The sequence below is a fragment of the Coffea arabica genome, chromosome 2e, assembly GCF_036785885.1.
Source record: "Coffea arabica cultivar ET-39 chromosome 2e, Coffea Arabica ET-39 HiFi, whole genome shotgun sequence".
NCBI lineage: Eukaryota > Viridiplantae > Streptophyta > Magnoliopsida > Gentianales > Rubiaceae > Coffea > Coffea arabica.
This window is the reverse complement of record NC_092313.1, coordinates 13,753,843-13,771,433: the sequence shown is the minus strand read 5'-3', so window position 1 is coordinate 13,771,433 and position 17,591 is coordinate 13,753,843. Positions and strand designations below refer to the sequence as shown.

The window sequence follows — 17,591 nt, the reverse complement described above, 5'->3', positions numbered from 1 at the left end:
GAAATCAAATCATCGGCTCTATGCATCGAATCGAGATAGACGTAGCTATGACCAACTAGCATAGATGTCTATCATTCCGTAGGGTCACTTTCTAGCAAAATATGTGAATTAAAATTGAATACGGCTTTCAAATTATTTGTGTATCCAAGGTGGGTAGAACATTAATGCTTCAAATTATTAAGTAGTCTCAATATCGGGGAAGATGCAGCTCATTATCTTACCTCCGGTCGTCTCTGAAGTCTCCCCTGAAAGTGAGCTCTAGACCTTCTCTTCCAATTTATTATATCCTTCAATTTTGATTGATGACGTTGCTTTTAACTCCTTTTGAATTTCAAGTCATTGCAAGCTTAGAAACTATATAATCCTGTGGAAGAAATCAAAAACATTTTTTGGGCAATCAATTTGTTATCCGAGCATTATAGTACAGATGATATGATTGCTCAGATTTTATTAAAAACGTAAATTAACTAGTTTGTGGTATATCATGAACAAACAATTTTTTGCAAATTATATTTGTTTGATCAGCTACTATTTGAAAAATATTTTATGAACTATTCTTTTAACTCCTATCATCTTTTTAATCGGACAAATACTTGTTCCAATAAAGTATCATAATATTACTTTTTCTATATATATATATATATATATATATATATATATACGCTCTGCCAAAATGCAAATCAAATGTAAGGATGACTTTTACATACCCATTCTAAATACGAGTTTTTCTCATTAATTTGGTTTTTGTCACTGCTTTTTAGAAAATTCAAGCATATTTTCAACACTTTCATATCTAGTCGTCATTACTTTAAAAGTTTCACCACATTGGAAAAAGCTCATTACATTTATTTCTAACCAAGTTCAAAATTACGTGTTTTGATTGTAAATTATTTGAGATAATTTTGTGAAAAAATGTAGCACTTTTTTGATGTGATGTATATGAGATAAAAAGGTAATTGAAAAATGTGTCGATGATGCAAACAAATTAGTGTGTGTAAATAAGGTGTGAATAACGTGCTTTTTAAACACGCCGGTAAGGACGGAACCTAAGGTAGGGATATAAACGAACCGAGCTCCTCGCGAGCAGCTCGCGAGTAGTTCGGTCAAAAGCAAAGCTGAGTGCGAGTCGAGCTCGAGTAGCTCGTTAATATATCAAGCCGAGTTCGAGTATTAATTTGTCAAGCTCGATGGCTCGTCGAGCCTTAACGAGCACTAATTAATTAATTAAAAATTATATATTTAGTTATTACAATTTTACTCTTTTAGGCTTGGAGTTGTCTAAATTACCAAAATGTTGGCTATAGCTTTAAAATATTTATAGGTCATATAGTCATTTCACAAGGAAAAAAATAATTTGAGAGGAAAAAATAATTCTAGAAGTGGACAAGAATCTCGAGCTCGAGTCATACTCACAAGAAATCGAATCGATCTAGAGTTTTCGAGCAATTTTTCATGTTCGAGTGCGAACTCCATTTCTGCTACTCGCTCGAAGTCGAGCAATATATCTCTACTGTCGAATTGAGCTCGAGTATAGCAATACTCGCGCTCGATTCGACTCGATTACAGCCCTACCCTAAGGGACCGGGGCGGCGAAGGGCCACCGTCAAGTCTTCTTTAAACATCTTGTTGGGTTAGAACTTCGCACAATATCAGGTCGCTATTCGGTACATTAGAATAGTCTTCAGAGACTATAGCATCAAGGTTAGCGGGTGTCCACCGTGCAAGACAAGTCAGCTTCTGTTTCATATAGTTAGACTTTTTATTTTGTAGCAAATATATATGCTGAAAAAAATTCTATTACGCATAAAGCTTTTGAGCATTGCCTTTTATATACATCGATTTTACTTATTTGTGCTTAATATTCATTGGTTGGTATATGATATGTGGAACATTGGCTTGTTTTGATATTAAATATACTCTGTTACAGTTCAAGTTCTGTGAAACCACAAAGGCCAAGTATTTAATCTCTATAATACTTGTATTGTAATGATAGTAAGCGCATTTGTTTAGCTGGTGGAATAAATGTATTCAATTTGGCTTTTTGAAGTTCAACTTGTTGCAAGCTGGGAAACTACAGAATTTTGTGGAAGAAATCAAAAACATTTTTCGACAATCAATTTGTTATTCAAGCATAATAGAAGATTTTTATATTACCACTTCAACGAAAATAATTTACAACCTATGACAAAAGTAAACCATATTTGATAGAAACCAGTTTAGGCCTTCATGGTGTATCATTTCTATCATGAAGGGAAAATTGCACTTTTGATTCCGAATGTTTGGGGTTTGGACTAATTTTGTTCTTCAAGTCAAAACACATTTCATCTTCATAATTTCATAATTTTGATTAATTGACAACCATTGATGGATTCCCAAGCAAGTTGGATGGAATATCATCACTTGATCCTTTTTAATTCACTTTTCCATTTCAGTTCAAAAAAGCCTTCAAAAATTTTCAGCCAAGATAACTCTCTCCTCATTCGTGCAATGAACAAGAGAATTTAGAAGAAAAGAAGCCATTATATGTGTTGTCACATCCCAAAATCGGGACATAACATCACCCTATCTAGAATCAAAATAATTAAAATTTTGTGCTTACTAACTTTTAAATCTTCCTGCCATGTACATCTGTAGCAATTGGCAATAACCAAGATGAACCCGAAATTCAACCTGCCATACAAAATACAACTATTTACTGCTATAGCCTAATTCTATGTACAAAAGTTATCTGCACGGTGCCAGCATGCTTAGGGAACATTACATCTCTAAGATACATTTATCTAAGTTCCAACAAATTTAACTCTGCTGTACCTTCAAGCTGAGGGAGCCTCGGTGATCTCTTGCATCTTGATTTGTCTTCAAACTATTTGAGTGGCTCTCTTCCCTCAGAAATCGGAAGTTTAAAGGCTGCAACACTGTTAAATGTTTCTATGAATCAAATTTCAGGGATCATCCCTAGTACAATTGGAGGTATGCAAGATGTGATTGATCTTTCCCTTGCATTTAATAGATTTGAAGGACCTATTCCTAGATCAATTAGATCAATTGGCTTATCCTGTAAACATCTACATTAAACGTCCATAGCGACGGTTCCATTACTTTGTGCTTATCCTGATTGATTCAAACCAATCAAATCAAATGAGTGTGTAATCTTTCTGCTCACGAGACCATGTCAAAACCGAGATGGGAGTTGGAGCTATCAATTAGTGGTGGAGCCAACATCTAAGATTAATAGGAATTTAAAAAAATCATTCTAGATGAATTATAAGGGAAAAATATGTTGATAATCAATAAAAATTAGAGATATATAAAGGTGCTATTTTGAATTCCATGTTTTACTATGAAAAATGTGATGACAATCTATAATTAATTCTTGATTATGTTACTAATTTGGTTTAACATTAATAGATCTTGGTAAAACAGTCTTGTAGCATCTTTTTGAATTGTTGTTAATTAGTGCAAATTTGAACATAACCAAAACGTACCAATCACAAAGTTAAACATGGATGCCCTACAATTTTGTCAGTCTAACTGGCCAAAATATACCTCAAAAGACTTTTAAATCAATTATTCCTTGAGAGGAAAAAGATGACTTGAAAAACTTAATGAAAAAAACCTCAAAAACATATGGGTTGTTGAAGTAACCACCCCAACTCGGGAAGTTGATGGTTCCAGAAAACCACTTGTCGAAAAGTTAAAAAAAAATTCAAAAAATAGAATGAAAAAGGAAAAAAAAGAATCAAGGTTCATGAGCTAGTGTCAGCAGAACTTTTAGGTGAAGTGTAGGATTTTTAAATAGAGAAAGAGTTATTTGTGTAGTTCACTTACTATATGAAATGAATAGCAATTGAAATATTAAATTCCACAATTTTGATCGTACTTGCATAATCCACGATTTGACTGTCTGTTTCATTTTCCATCCCAAATAATTAGAATAGGCTGGAATGCCAACCAAAGTAAAATTTGCTTAGTCCTATTAAATATATGTTGGTTAACAAGGTTACAGTGATTTCATTAGCACTAACATAAGGGAATCAAGCGTCCTGATTATGAAACAACATTTGCATCAGGCCATTTCAACGTACTGGATTATTATTCTCAATATTTTGCTTTTTCCAGGAATTGTTGCTCTGGCTTAGTCAGTAGAAAACTTGCTTGGGATAACGATCGATTCCGGCCGGTTTTCCAATTTCCACCAGTGTCCAGCCGAATAATTGCAACTCTAATATTTGAAGGGGAGAGAGAGGGGTGTTTTTTCTGGGGGGGGGGGGGGGGGGGGAGAAGAACAAAGTTGCAGGACTAAATGCAAAGTATCCCTTTTGCAATTGTGGTCACCTCAAAGGCTCAAACTTCCCCAAATTCTTGCCTACGGTACTGTTTGCAATGACGATGGTGATTCAGGAAAACGACGAAGATGAAGTTACAGCTTTTCTTTTCTTTTTTTTTGGGGGTTTTTCTAACAAGAGTCTGTTCGATACTCGTTAACACACCTAAATTCTACTCAATTTACCATATATATACAAATATTAACAATTACTACTTTCCATTGCATTTATGCATTTTTTCATTAATGTTATCTTTCTAAAATCCAACTCCTGAATTACATTTTAACAAGTGCTCACCCCTTTTTTTTATCAACTAGGAGGCATAAAACGCGCGTTGCGCGTTGGGATAAATATAAAACATGCCCTCTTAAATATATGGAGTCATAGAACAAAAATATTTGTCGGTTAATAATTTTATGTACGCAGTTAAACATAAATATACATGAATAAATAAAAGGTACAATCGCTTCACGAAAATAGTACGAATATTTATTTAGATTTATATAAAGGTACTGCTGAGATTTAAAGCTATTTAGCTAGAAATTGAATTCTTGTCTTATCTTTACTCTATTGCTTGTTTAGCATGAGAATAAAGTTCAGCATTTTTCATTAAGTGTAAAAGCATAGAACATGATGATTTGCATATATCGTACGTCATAAGTCGTACGTTATAAGAGAAAAAAAAAGTACTGTTGAAAAAAGGGGAAGTGGAGGATTGCTAAAGAAGCTGTCAAGGAGAGGGAGAAACGGCATTTGCAAGAAAACAATTTCATAAGCTGAACTAATGCTAAAACTGAAGTGCGGAATCCAGTAACAGTGAAAATCGGTTTAATTTTTTTTTGGTTAGAATACTACAGTGTGACTTTTTCCTTGCATATCTGTGTGTGAGAGATGATAGGTGTCTCTTTGTTACTTTTATTATATATAAATTCAAAAGAACACATTTCAATTGAATTAGAATTAATTTTGTTTATTACACCAAGAATACAGCAATTTTGGGAGGAGGAATAATCTAGATCATCTATGTTCAACACATAGAACTTACATTGGTCATTGGAGAGAAAGAGAGAGAGAGAGAGAATGCACTCTATAAGAGGTTTTAAGATTTTTGCAAAACTCAGAGCCAACGGCCTGCTTGTGCAGGTGACTTGGCAGGCAGAAACTTGGTCTTGAATTCAATTGAATGTTATAATCAACGTCATAACATAATCCAAAATATCATCTTCGGACGTAATTCCAGAATTGTAGGCGGTAGCAGATTACAAAATTGGAAATGTACATGAAAGCAAAATATGAATATGCCAAAATCAACTTCAATTCAATTTCTGCATAGCACAATTTGGCAATTTCATGGAACCCAACTTCCCGATAACATTCAACAATTCGCTCAATAGCCGACAATGATATATGAAAAAAATGTGTATTCATGTACAGCTTAAAAAAAGTAAGTGGAAACAATATATGAACCAAAAATAGATTGTGAAAAAATAGAATCTACACTCGTACAAACTACATATTTTGGTAATTATGAACTAAGCATTAATCTATGATATTTTTAACATATTACTGGATTCCATTATGACATGACTATGAAAACTACCATCCATAAACCATTCCCAATTTGAAGAAAAGTCAGCTCATTTAAGCACCTTGTTCAAATCCACAAGAAAATTTTAGCGCCATCAACCTGCAAATTACATACAAACAATCTCAAATTTGGATGGAATCAACCATAATTAAAGCAAACTAAGTACTACATGTCATCATGCACCAAACTTAACAAAAAATAATAACTACTATCACCTTTTTGGGCAAAAACATTATGCATTATTATCATTTTCATATCCAAAAATCTACCGTTACCAAACATACACCTCATTATAATATAATTCCTTTCCCCTTTAACCAACCCCTATAGCATTATGTAACTCACTGTTTACATTATCATCAAGTAAATAAAAATAGCTCATTAATTGAAGTCAGCTCACTTAAGGAACAAACACTTGCATTACACTACTCTATCCCTCTTAAACTTGGCATCAGACCCCATCAATTTGCATAAACCATTATTCTAAGCAATTATTTCATGGTACCAGATATAGGCCATCAATGTACACAACTAACAAAACGAAAAACTTGCATTTTTCATGTAAAAATGTGAATGTGGCATTTTTCTCAAGGGCTGAATTTTATCATACTCAACCTCACCATTTACCAGAACACTTATTATTCTTGCCTAAAATGTAATAGAAACACCTTTGGCGGTAGGGTAGGCAGATTATATAGTGTATTGCTGACACAATAAAGTTCTGGTAACTTAACAACATTGTAAACCTGCTAATAAGTATTCATTAGCCAAAATGAGTCTCACTTTGAAAAATATTCCAGAATATTCATTTTCATGCATGTACCTTGGCTCTGCATTTTCCAGAAACTATTGCAATGGCAAAATGATAAGAAATGTCTTGCAAAGCTCATCTCATCTGATTCAAATAGGAAAAAGCAACAAATTCATTAAGATTAAATCTAATCTTTGGAAAATAAAAATTTTTCATAATGAAAAATGATGGAGAAGAAACCTCATTGGAAATGAAACCAAGTAAGGTCAGGTCTTCAACGATGGATGGAAGTGTACAGTTCATGTATGCTCAAGATCAGGAAGAATTAACGCCAAAGTTCCAGTATCAAGTATTTAAGGTGATATTTCAGCACAATGAATCCAAAAGAGATTGGTGATATCTTAAGGTGAAGTAAATTTCTAATCTTCGTAAGTAATATGGATTGGATTTTAACAACCTTGTGGATTATTCAACACTTCTACCAAAATATGGTTTAACGTAAATCTACCAAACTTGTTAGCATGGATTACACTTATGGACCACAAAACACAAGCCAGCTAGACAATAACATTACCTCCTTCACTATTCACAAAGTCAACAAGGGCTTCTGCAGGTCGTGCACCTTCATACCTGAGAATAAAAATAGATTCATGAAGAATACAATTGTATGAACTCAAGGCATGTAAGTTATATTTACATAGAGTCAACACCAGGATAGATATCATTTCAACAGAGCAAGTAAGGAAAAACAAAGACCTTTTGAAAACTCCAGCATTTCACATAAACTAACTTTTTGGGCTCCAAAGAACCTTTTGGAAACCATTGGATATAGGGTAACCACAAACACTATATTTGCTGCAACGCTCTTATGCTCATTGCAGTTCACCTACAACAAATATAATTTGATAATAAGTTCAAAAATTAAACTTATTTTGCTATAATTCACAGCTAAACCGTTGATTAATCTTTTAAGTATTGACATTAAATCAGATGCAAAATAGAAGATTCACAATAGCTAAGACAGTTAAACTGATGTTGATGCCAACAAACAACCAGATAGCAATGGACCTCAGGTTCCACTTTCTCAAGATTTCAATGATGGAAATCAAATAGAGCATATCCAGTTTGCAAGGATAAAAAGAAAAATGTAAGCACTTTTTCAACACGAAATAACCGTATAGTTTGTCTGAGAGAGTTTTGTCGTAGCATCTGGCTCTATATTAATGTAACTTCCAAGGATGGCAACTCCTAAGGTGATCAGAAAAAGCACAAAGATAGATGATTCAAACAATGACAAAACCCTTAATAATGTACAACTCCAAAATTCATTAAAACAAGCCCACCACGATAGCATGGCAAAAACCATGAATTTTGCATCATATATGAGTTCTCTACAGCAATGCAATAGTAACATTCCCAGAAGTTTCAAGCTTTAGATTGTACCAACTTTAGCTAAACTACTTAATAACCCATGGCAAATGTCCTAATTGATATAGCAACACTACGAACCTAGAGTAAAAATGAGACTTTTCCTACCATATCTGAAAGGGTCAATGGATCAAAAAAGAGCTGAAAGGCTAACCTTTCCAATCAAAACAGATTTAACTTTCTTGAAACTTGCACCGACCTTCTCGTACTCTGGAGCAAGATTCTTACAGTGCCCACACCTACAAATTCATCATGGGGAAAAGAAAAAGAAAAAAAAACTTCTTTACATCTTCCCTTACAAGAATAGCTCAAAATCACTTCAAATCAGTAAACATAATGATGTCAAAAATCAATTTCGCATTCCAACACAGTAGTTTTCCATGCTAGTCCACCTATCTCCTAAATAGCATACACGGTGATAGACGAAAAACTGGCAGTGCACACGAATCCATACACAAATATACAACAGAGCAAAAGCACAGCAAAGATCCGAATTCGACTATTACAACCAAAAGAAAAGAAAAGTCACGGATCTAAAAGCAATTAAACACATAGGACTCCAATTCATCAAAACCATAAAAAAACTTACATCCAATTCACCATGACCAAAAAAAAAACCTCTAAAAAATAACAAATGAATGAAATCACGGGCAATCATCTTGACCGACCTCTTTCTCAAAATTCTCTTCATAGGGTTGTTCGTCCCAGATGGTGTTGCACCCTGTTGTTGAAGCTGTTGAAGAAAAATCCCCTGAAAAATAAAAAGAATACAATTAGCCAAGATACAAAAAAAAAAACCATTAAATGACCATCTATTAAGCCATAGAATTTCAAGATGTTTTCGAAAACCAAAGCAAAGCATCACAAAAAAGCAAAGGCATCTTCGCATGTAGACTGGGAAACAGGAAAATAATCGAAAAGCCAAAAACACCGAAATACTGCCTAATATTGATATTCAGGCTGCAAAAAAAATGAGGAGCAAAAAATTTAAAAATAAAATTGAAGGGCGAGAGAATGGAGATCGAGGGAGGAAGAGCAGTAAAAAATGCTGATGACTACGAGGATCTTGTGGTGGGATCGAAAGTCCTCCCAAAGGCTGGGAGGGGATCCGACGACGACGAACTTGAAGCGCAGGGAGGTGGAAAGGAAATCACAGGGAGGTGGGAGAAGGGGGACTCGTGATGTTGGGGGTAGAAGCAGCTCCTAGAGGAGAGGGAGACGGTGTGGTGGAGAAAGTCAGAGGAGAAAATAAAGAGGTCAAGATCGAGTGAGAGAGAGAGAGAGAGGAAGAAGAATGATCAGAGAGAAAGGTTGAGGAGAGAGACGAGAAGAAAGGGAAGGGAAGAGAGGCGGCGTTTTGGTCTGACCTAGGGTTAGAGTTCGAAGAGTCATGCGCGAGGAACACATTGGCGAACAACACAAAACGACGTCGTCAGGAACCACGCACAGCGCACGTGAGAGGACGACGAAAACATTCCAGGTCATCAGAGCCCTTCGCTCTTTATCTACTTATGTTGATAACTAGGAGGGGTTCACCGCGCAAGTGCGCGGTGGGAAATTTGAAGATGTATATGCCCAGGCATAGCACTTTAACGGAGTTTGACAACGAAGTTGATAACGCACAAATGTAAAACCACCGAATGAAATCAGACAAAAGGTTGGAGCATATAAATTGCATTTGTTGTTGCAATAATTCAAAATACATGCATGCGTTAATATTTGCAAAAGTGCAGAGGCTAATAGTCATCTGGCCTGAAACAGCTTAAAACTTAAAGCTAATGGAACAAAGGCTTAGTTGTCGATGTTAAGACCATTGAAGTTGACATCATTGATGTTCATGGCTTCATCCGTAGCATAGGAAGTAATTATTTCATACGTTGCACATTTGATGCCGACAAATCTGGAAGAGGAAGGTCTAATGTAGAATAGATTTGTTTTTCCATGTAAAGTGCGCACGAGGTGCGAAGTTATCTCAATCCTCTGTTTGAAGAAACCGAAGGGAAAAATCAATGTAAAGATAAGACAAAGGGAAGAAAATATTTGCGAATGGACAATGATCAGTAGGTACCTGTTGGTAAAAATAACGGAGCTTAGCAGCTGAGTAGCTAATTAAGTTTTCAGCTTCCATTCCCATAGCAGTAGCAGCTAATGATCCGCTTGAATCAGCAACCGAAATAGTAATACAAGCTCTGTAAGGGAGAAGAGTGTATAATTGCTATAAACAGTTTGGATTGTACGAATTTATTAAGTGAATGGATTGACTGAATAGCTTTAAAAACCTTGGTAAAAGTTCAGTGGTTGCCTGACAGTATTCACATATAACTATTGAGGCGGTTGCAAAGCTGTTTGGTTGATTACATTGGGGGCATGCCATATAGAATAATTTTTGGGGTCTAAGCGAAATTTCAATGATTCCTTTAACCCACGCATTATTTGTTCTCTGCAAAACAATAATAGTAAAGATGGAAGGGAGGCAAACATGATTTATGGAATATAAAAAAGAATAAGATTGCAACCTGCTGGAGTGCAGTACTAATACGAAGAATCCTATCAGCGGTAACAGGAGGGAGAAGAATTCGTGGATTAGCGTAATTTCCCCTAGCAACAAACTTGTCTATCACAAATGCATGACTATGGTACCTGATGCATATAAAAGGGAAAAAATGTTTCTTAGGCAGTAGAATGCAGATGCGATAATGGTGCAGCATATATTTTATACTTCTCACCAGTGATCAAGATGCATTGCCTCTTAAGCAAATGGAGCTACTATAATGGTTGAACAATGACAGGTCGAGAAGCTCAGGTCTGAGCTCCAAAAAAAAAGAAGTGTCAATACTAAGAGCTTTGAAAGCAATGGATGTATTTAACATTAATTAGATAAAGAGGGTGAAGTGTATAGCTACAATTGTTTGTTGTGACATTGACTCTTATTGCAACAATGATTGGAAAATGGCGGCCATGAGCTCTAATGATGGGACCATCTATTTCTTCGAATTCATTCCAGAGGGTTAGAATCATTGGTTTCATACTGGGAAGAAAAAGAGAACACAAGCTTTGTTAATAGATGCATTTTTGTTTTATAGATTACGATAAGAAAAGAATGGGATAGCCTAGGAAGGATTTACCTTTGATCAATAATGACATAATCTCGAGAAATAGAGGGTGATCCGTGAAAAGGTGTTGTTTTATGAGGCAAAATATGGACAACAACTCCCATGACGTCTAACATAGGTGGGACAAAAGAATATATTATAACACAAGCGATAGACTTTGATGAGGATTAAAAAAAAAATGGACTGTGAAAGATGTTACTCACTTAGTAAGTGATGGGTATCAGCAAAGATATCAAGCATAGAAAAAGGGTTTAGGTGAAAATGAAAAGGAAATGAAGGAACCGGTTCCTGTATTTCATGTATTATGGTGCTCGGAGTGAGGAGCCAATAGAATGGATATTCATCAGCATCAGCAAAATTTTGTGGCTGGCGAACAGCAGCTTTGGATATGTAGTACTTTTTGAAAGGGATAAGCAAGGTGGCAAATTGTTCAATCATATTTTCAGCAGCATAGATTGTAACTCGAAGGCCCTGGAATAAGAATAAAGTCATGAGTTGATGCAGTCTAATAGGCATAACAGAAAAGAAATAACCAGATCAATGTTACTCGGTCATCTGCCAATATAAACTTGCGACGTATTTGATGAGCTGAGGAACCTTTTTTGGTATGAGTGACTTCAATTGCTCGGAGAAAAACACTCCAATTTAGTAGAGATGGATCGATAGCAGATAAGGGAATGTCATTGGCTTCCATCGTAAGAGGATCTATAACGAAATAAAAGAAAGCAGATGGTAAGTCTAAACAAAGGAACGAAGTCAAACGAGAAACAATATTATTTTGTAGAACGAGTGGGACAAATAAAGTCAACGTACAGAGGAAATAATTAACAGGTGAGTGGAAAAGTTAAAAAGGTGCGGGAAGTGGAAGGAACAAGAAGATGCGCAAGATTACTGACGAAGAAGATGAAACAGAACTAAAAGGAATAAGAAGCAGAGCAAAAAGTAATAGGAACTTGGTTGTATTGGTATGGGAAAAGTAATGCTAGGCAAACGTCATATATACTGCTACGGATGAAGTACGAAGTGCAGAGCTTAGGATGCGCTGTCAAAAATTTAGAGGAGAAGTAGAACTGAATTTAAAAAGTAAAGCTGATACATACTATTAGATTATAGTTGCTTTAACGTTTGGTTGTTGATGTCCACGCAGCATTCTTTTACTTTTGGTCGTTGACATTACACGATGAACATATCTATATAGAAAAGACAGAACGACTGCGTTCGCTTGTGGAGAATTGTAGCAACCAAGAGCAACCTTAGTGTGAAAGGCTGCAAGAAAAGTAGTGGAAGTAACTTGTAGAGGTCTGTAAAGAGCAGAAAATATTTAGCAGGTTTGGAAATGACGTTTTGATGGAGGTGAAGTCACATGTAATAGTGGTGAACAAGCTATATAAATCCGGTAGACAAAGTTTGAATGTAATGCCTTATCGTTTGCTTATAAATTGATGGCTCAGTTAGAGGATGCACAGACTATTGAGGCTACTTGAATTATAATAGTTCATTGCTGCAACGAAGGCGAAACAAGTGAGCAAATACAAGACGATGGAAGCGAAATTACATTAAAGCTAACTCAAACAATGAATAATACAGAGCTGAAAAAATTTGTTCCTTTAAAGTCTCTTGCAAAGTACAATGGAGGAAGAAAATATCAGAAGCTGCAGAAAATGAGGATGGCAACGGTCCACCGGTGAGATGGATGATTTCAGGTGCAAACTATATATGAGATAGTTTAGGTGCAAGGCTGATTATTTGATCAAATAGTAACTGTTTGGTACCATGGAAATATCTTCTCAGTTCCATTATAATCAAAAATCAAGACTGCAAATGTATTTTGTGATTCTGGAACAAATACAAGAAAATCGTTGTGCTGCAACCGGTGCTGGAGAACGAAGGATCTCCAATTTTTTTTGAGCCTGTTGCCTTTAACTCCAATTTCTGCAGTGTTATGTCCCGTTTTGATTAGAATGGTGGGAGTCTTCATACCATTTAAGAAGTGATTAGCGAATTTTGGAATTTTCTGGCAAAGATTGGAAACAGTTAGCATGGAAAGCTGACAATGTAAAAGCAGGTGAAATGGAACGAAGGAAACCGAACATAAAAATAGCTTACCAGTGTGTTTGGAGTTGACGAGTTAAAGATCTGATAAAAGCAATGAGAATCAGATATTCATTGACAAAAATCTGGTTGTAATGATGAAGCCACTCTATGTTGGATAATCGGCGAGCGTCTATGATCTAAGGTCATTGAGCATTTAATGAGAAAGAAATAATTATGATGGAAAGGACTGTATAAATTGAGGGTAGATATGTACTGGCCTTGTTCATGATAAGTAGCATTCTGCGAAAGATTTGGCAATGGAACTGTCCAAGGCAGGTAAACCTGCTGCTGGAGTTCACAGAAATGAAGAACATCGAAAATAAGACGACCGGCATGTCGAAGCATTACCATATCATGCGTTGCAACGATATTGTCACGACAATATTCATCCCATCCATCCCCAAACGAACCATTATTAACTGTGATAGGCCAACTTCGCATTCCATATCTGAGAATGATGACGTTTGTCTGGTGTCGATTAATTAGTGCTTCGAAGTGGGAAGGTAAAATCTGAATTTTTCAAGTTTGAGCAAATAAAGTGAGACAAACCGATATAAACAATTTATAAACAGTGAAATTGAAAGTTATATTTGGAGAGGGGAAAAATGTCATACCTGTCCTCTATGGCTACATTTAATTATAAAACAGTGCGGCTGGAAATCATTGCTAGCCACCTGAAAATTTGATGGGCAAGCGAGAGGACCTTGCACCATTAAACTGATGTATGTAGAAGGGCGTTAGACAAGAGGGAATACCAATGGCACATATAGGTAAAAAAGGGCAAGCGGATGAATGAGTTGGAGATAGAGCTCTGCACTTCGTATTTCATCCCTAGCAGCGTATCCTAAGAGCGCATCCTAAGTTCTGCAATCCTTTGTATAGAGCTGCAGTTTTTTCTTTCAGTTTCATGCTAGTTAAGCGTAGGACATGACATGGTTAATAAAGAAGGTATGATATATAAAGAGGCAATGGCCTGCTGCGTCAGATATTTTATTGATATCAATGTTTCTTGCAGTCTTTAGGTTGGCATGTTTGCAATAATTTAAAAGCTGCAGAAGTAAAGGCTGAGAAATTTTGAAAGAGGGCAAAAGGTGAAGAAGCGGATGAGCTGGATGTGTATATAAGCCAATGTGTATTTGTTAAACACAACGAATCCAGAGGAAAACAAAGTGGTATAATGGTCAGAGTCTAACCAGCAAGGAGGATAAAAAGTGGATGAGCGACTCTTCAGTGAAATGACATGAGTTGGTAATGAAAACCAATGTTTTAAATATTTATGTTTTTGCTTCGTGCATGTATAATTTGTAGGCAGTATTAGTGGTACAAAAAAAAACGTAAACATTCTATGTAGAAGTGAAGGATTAATTGAATTATATAATAAGGAATGGGAAAAAGCTAAATTGGTTTAAGGAAGAATAACAAGAAAGAATAGGACAAAAGAAATACAGCTTAATAGATAGTTGACAGGCAATGAAGACAATCATCTGACGTAGCAGATGCAAATGGTTAAAAGAGCTGCTTCATTTACATGTTCAAATAAAAGAAGAAAATGCATGGAGACAGGTATAACCCCCAAAATGAAGTTTGCAAAAGAGAACAGGTTGGATAATTAACAGACAGCATTTGTCCCAGCAGAGTAAAAATGAGCAGCCACGATTTACAAAAAACCAAAAATATTAAGTCTATTTCTTGAACATTGCAATGGTTATTCTAATCTTGCTTTCTTTGCAGAGTCGTCTTCAGTAGATTCTGGCTGAATCAGCTGTGACGGTGTCGAATCACTTGTCTCGCTTTCATTAAATTTGCTAAGAAGAGAAAGCTTTCTTTTTTATGAAGAAGCGACTGCATGTTAAAAGGAATACTAAAATTTAAATATGGGAGAAAGATGAGAATTAGGGGGAAAAAAAATATAGCGATAAAGAACAAAAGTATACCCTCAGCAATGGCTTTAGGAGAGTCAATATCGGTGCAGGTCAGTGGAAACACACTACTTTCATGAGGAATAACTTCTTGCTCACTTTGATACTCTGATACTTCGCAACAATATATAATAGTATATCGTTGCTTTGCATCTGCAAGCTGACTCTGAACAGGTTTCAGATGTGCAACAAACCACTTTGTTTTCAAAGATTCATGGACATGATCAAGCTTCAGCTCTATGTTCTGGAAAAATTGCATAAACAGAATAGCGAACAAGATGACATTAATAAGGCGAAAAGAGTGCATGGCTTCATGGCAAATACAATGCAGAGGTAACAGAGATACCTGATCAAAATGATTCATTACGTCAGCAGCGGTGAAGGTAAGGAGTTTTTCAGCCAGATCTCCAAATATGGAAGCTGTCACGGTGCCAGTTTCATCTTCCAAATCAGTGTCAAAGCGGCATCTATACAGGGAGATCAGGTATATAGACAATGTTGTAAGGTAAAAGGGGAAAGAATAGAGATATTATTTATCAAAGACATTAAAATATATAAAAGGAAACAGATAAATTGAGGTGAAGGCTTGTTATTGTGTAACAGCTCACCTTGGCTGAGCTTCGTGTTTTCCCTTACACGAATTACAGAGGAAAGTAACTCTGTGCATTGCTGATGTAGAGCGAAAACACTCACTGCAGGCCATATACCAGTATTTTTGAAAAATGTGTTCGAAAGAGAATCTAACTTTCACCCATGCTGCCTGAAAGAGCACGGTGAACCATCATTAGGCCGAGAAGCATATGGATAAATAATGATGGGAAAAATGTACTTGCACTATACCTTCTGCATCCCTGTGAGATTGCAAACGTTAGTAAATTTTTGGTTTGGCTGAAGCGAGAGGTTTGGATTATAATTGTCGTATAGTTTCCGGTAAACTATATTCAAAAGAAGGTTCTCATTTCTCACCGCCCTGTTGCAAAAAATGGTAGATAAGATTCAAACATGGGGGAAAAAACAGAGTATGCATAGTGAAAGATAAGAAACACATGTTCATGAGGGTACCAATTTTTTAGCTCTCTAGCTTCTTGGATAGGTGGATCAACAAGAATAACAGAGTCAAACCACGTAGATAAAGCCACACCTAAAAGAAAAGTTTATGCATGACTGATGGAAAAAGAAGCAGAGAAAAAAAAGATAACAGATAGCTACTGAGAAAGTCTTTGCTATGGACCATTATAACAGCCAACTTTGATTCTTCTGCATATAACAACAGGGAACTTATGCATGCTTTGTATCAATTTCTGGCCTTCATCATTCACAAAGGCATCCCACATGGAGAGCTTAACAGTTTGAAAACTGGTTTACAGACAGAGCAATAGATCAGTTAAAGCAGAAACTGCAAAAGTTCAATATAAGAAATGATTATAAATAAGAGAAGCTCATACTCTTCATTAACAAGGACAAACTTCTGAACAATGGATTCTCTACCATCCTTGTTTACATGTTTCTGGTCCATTGCAGATATAACAACAGCCAAGATATCTATTTTAAAAGAAGAAACTGTAAACAGAGGTTATGAAAGAAAAGAAAGACTGCACACAGATATATTTTAAACAAAGAAACGCACCTACAGACTGATCTTTATGATCCATGTATTTGATTAGATCAGTAAATTTGGTATAGTTGAGCTTCACAGGCACAGTATCTTCATCATCAATGACCTCTTCAACAAGTGTCTTGGTGGATATAACCCATTGTGTGTGCAGACCTTTAGATTGGAATTTTGGAGGGATTGGTCTGACAACAGCATTCGAGATAAGATATTTTTTATACACTTGTAGAAGAGGGCTCATTCTAGGGATATCATTATTAAAAATGATTCCTTCAACCAGAGATCCCTATTAAAATACAGAAGAGGTATTAATTTCATCCGAAGCAATAAGCTGTTGTAAGGGAAGGAAAAGAATGGAGCGAGAAAGGTTCTGAAAGCTGTAGCTGATAAATCAGAACATAAGCATTAGAGACTTTCTCAACTGAAGCTATTCTTGTTTAAGCAGGGAACTAAGATAGTGAATTGCCTAGTTATGTACCTCTGAGTCCAGAAAAACAAATTTCTATTTTTTTGTTGGAGTACCAATCGATGATGTAACATGCTGTTTTTCTTGAACTGTGACCCTGCATGTCCATTTTTGCATGGCAGGAAGAATGGCTTTCATTGGAAGAGTTTGTGACATCCTAAAGGGAAAAAGGAGAATGGATCCGAAGAGATGAATACGAAACAAAGAAGACAGAAGGCATGAGAATGAAACTGAGAAAAGCAATAATTACAAGTGGCAAATATTTCGTATAAACTCACCTTGTCAGAGAGATGTC

The 17,591-nt window shown here is 35.8% G+C and overlaps 1 long non-coding RNA gene across 1 annotated transcript; it reads right to left on the bottom strand.

The window, feature by feature from the left end:
- Positions 1 to 5,841: 5,841 nt before the first annotated feature.
- LOC140037195 (uncharacterized) lies at positions 5,842 to 7,267 on the bottom strand. The gene is made up of 3 exons (XR_011841120.1): positions 7,239 to 7,267; positions 6,737 to 6,808; positions 5,842 to 6,012 (listed from the first exon to the last, which is right to left on the bottom strand). It is a non-coding gene; the product is annotated as an uncharacterized lncRNA (long non-coding RNA).
- Positions 7,268 to 17,591: the final 10,324 nt, after the last annotated feature.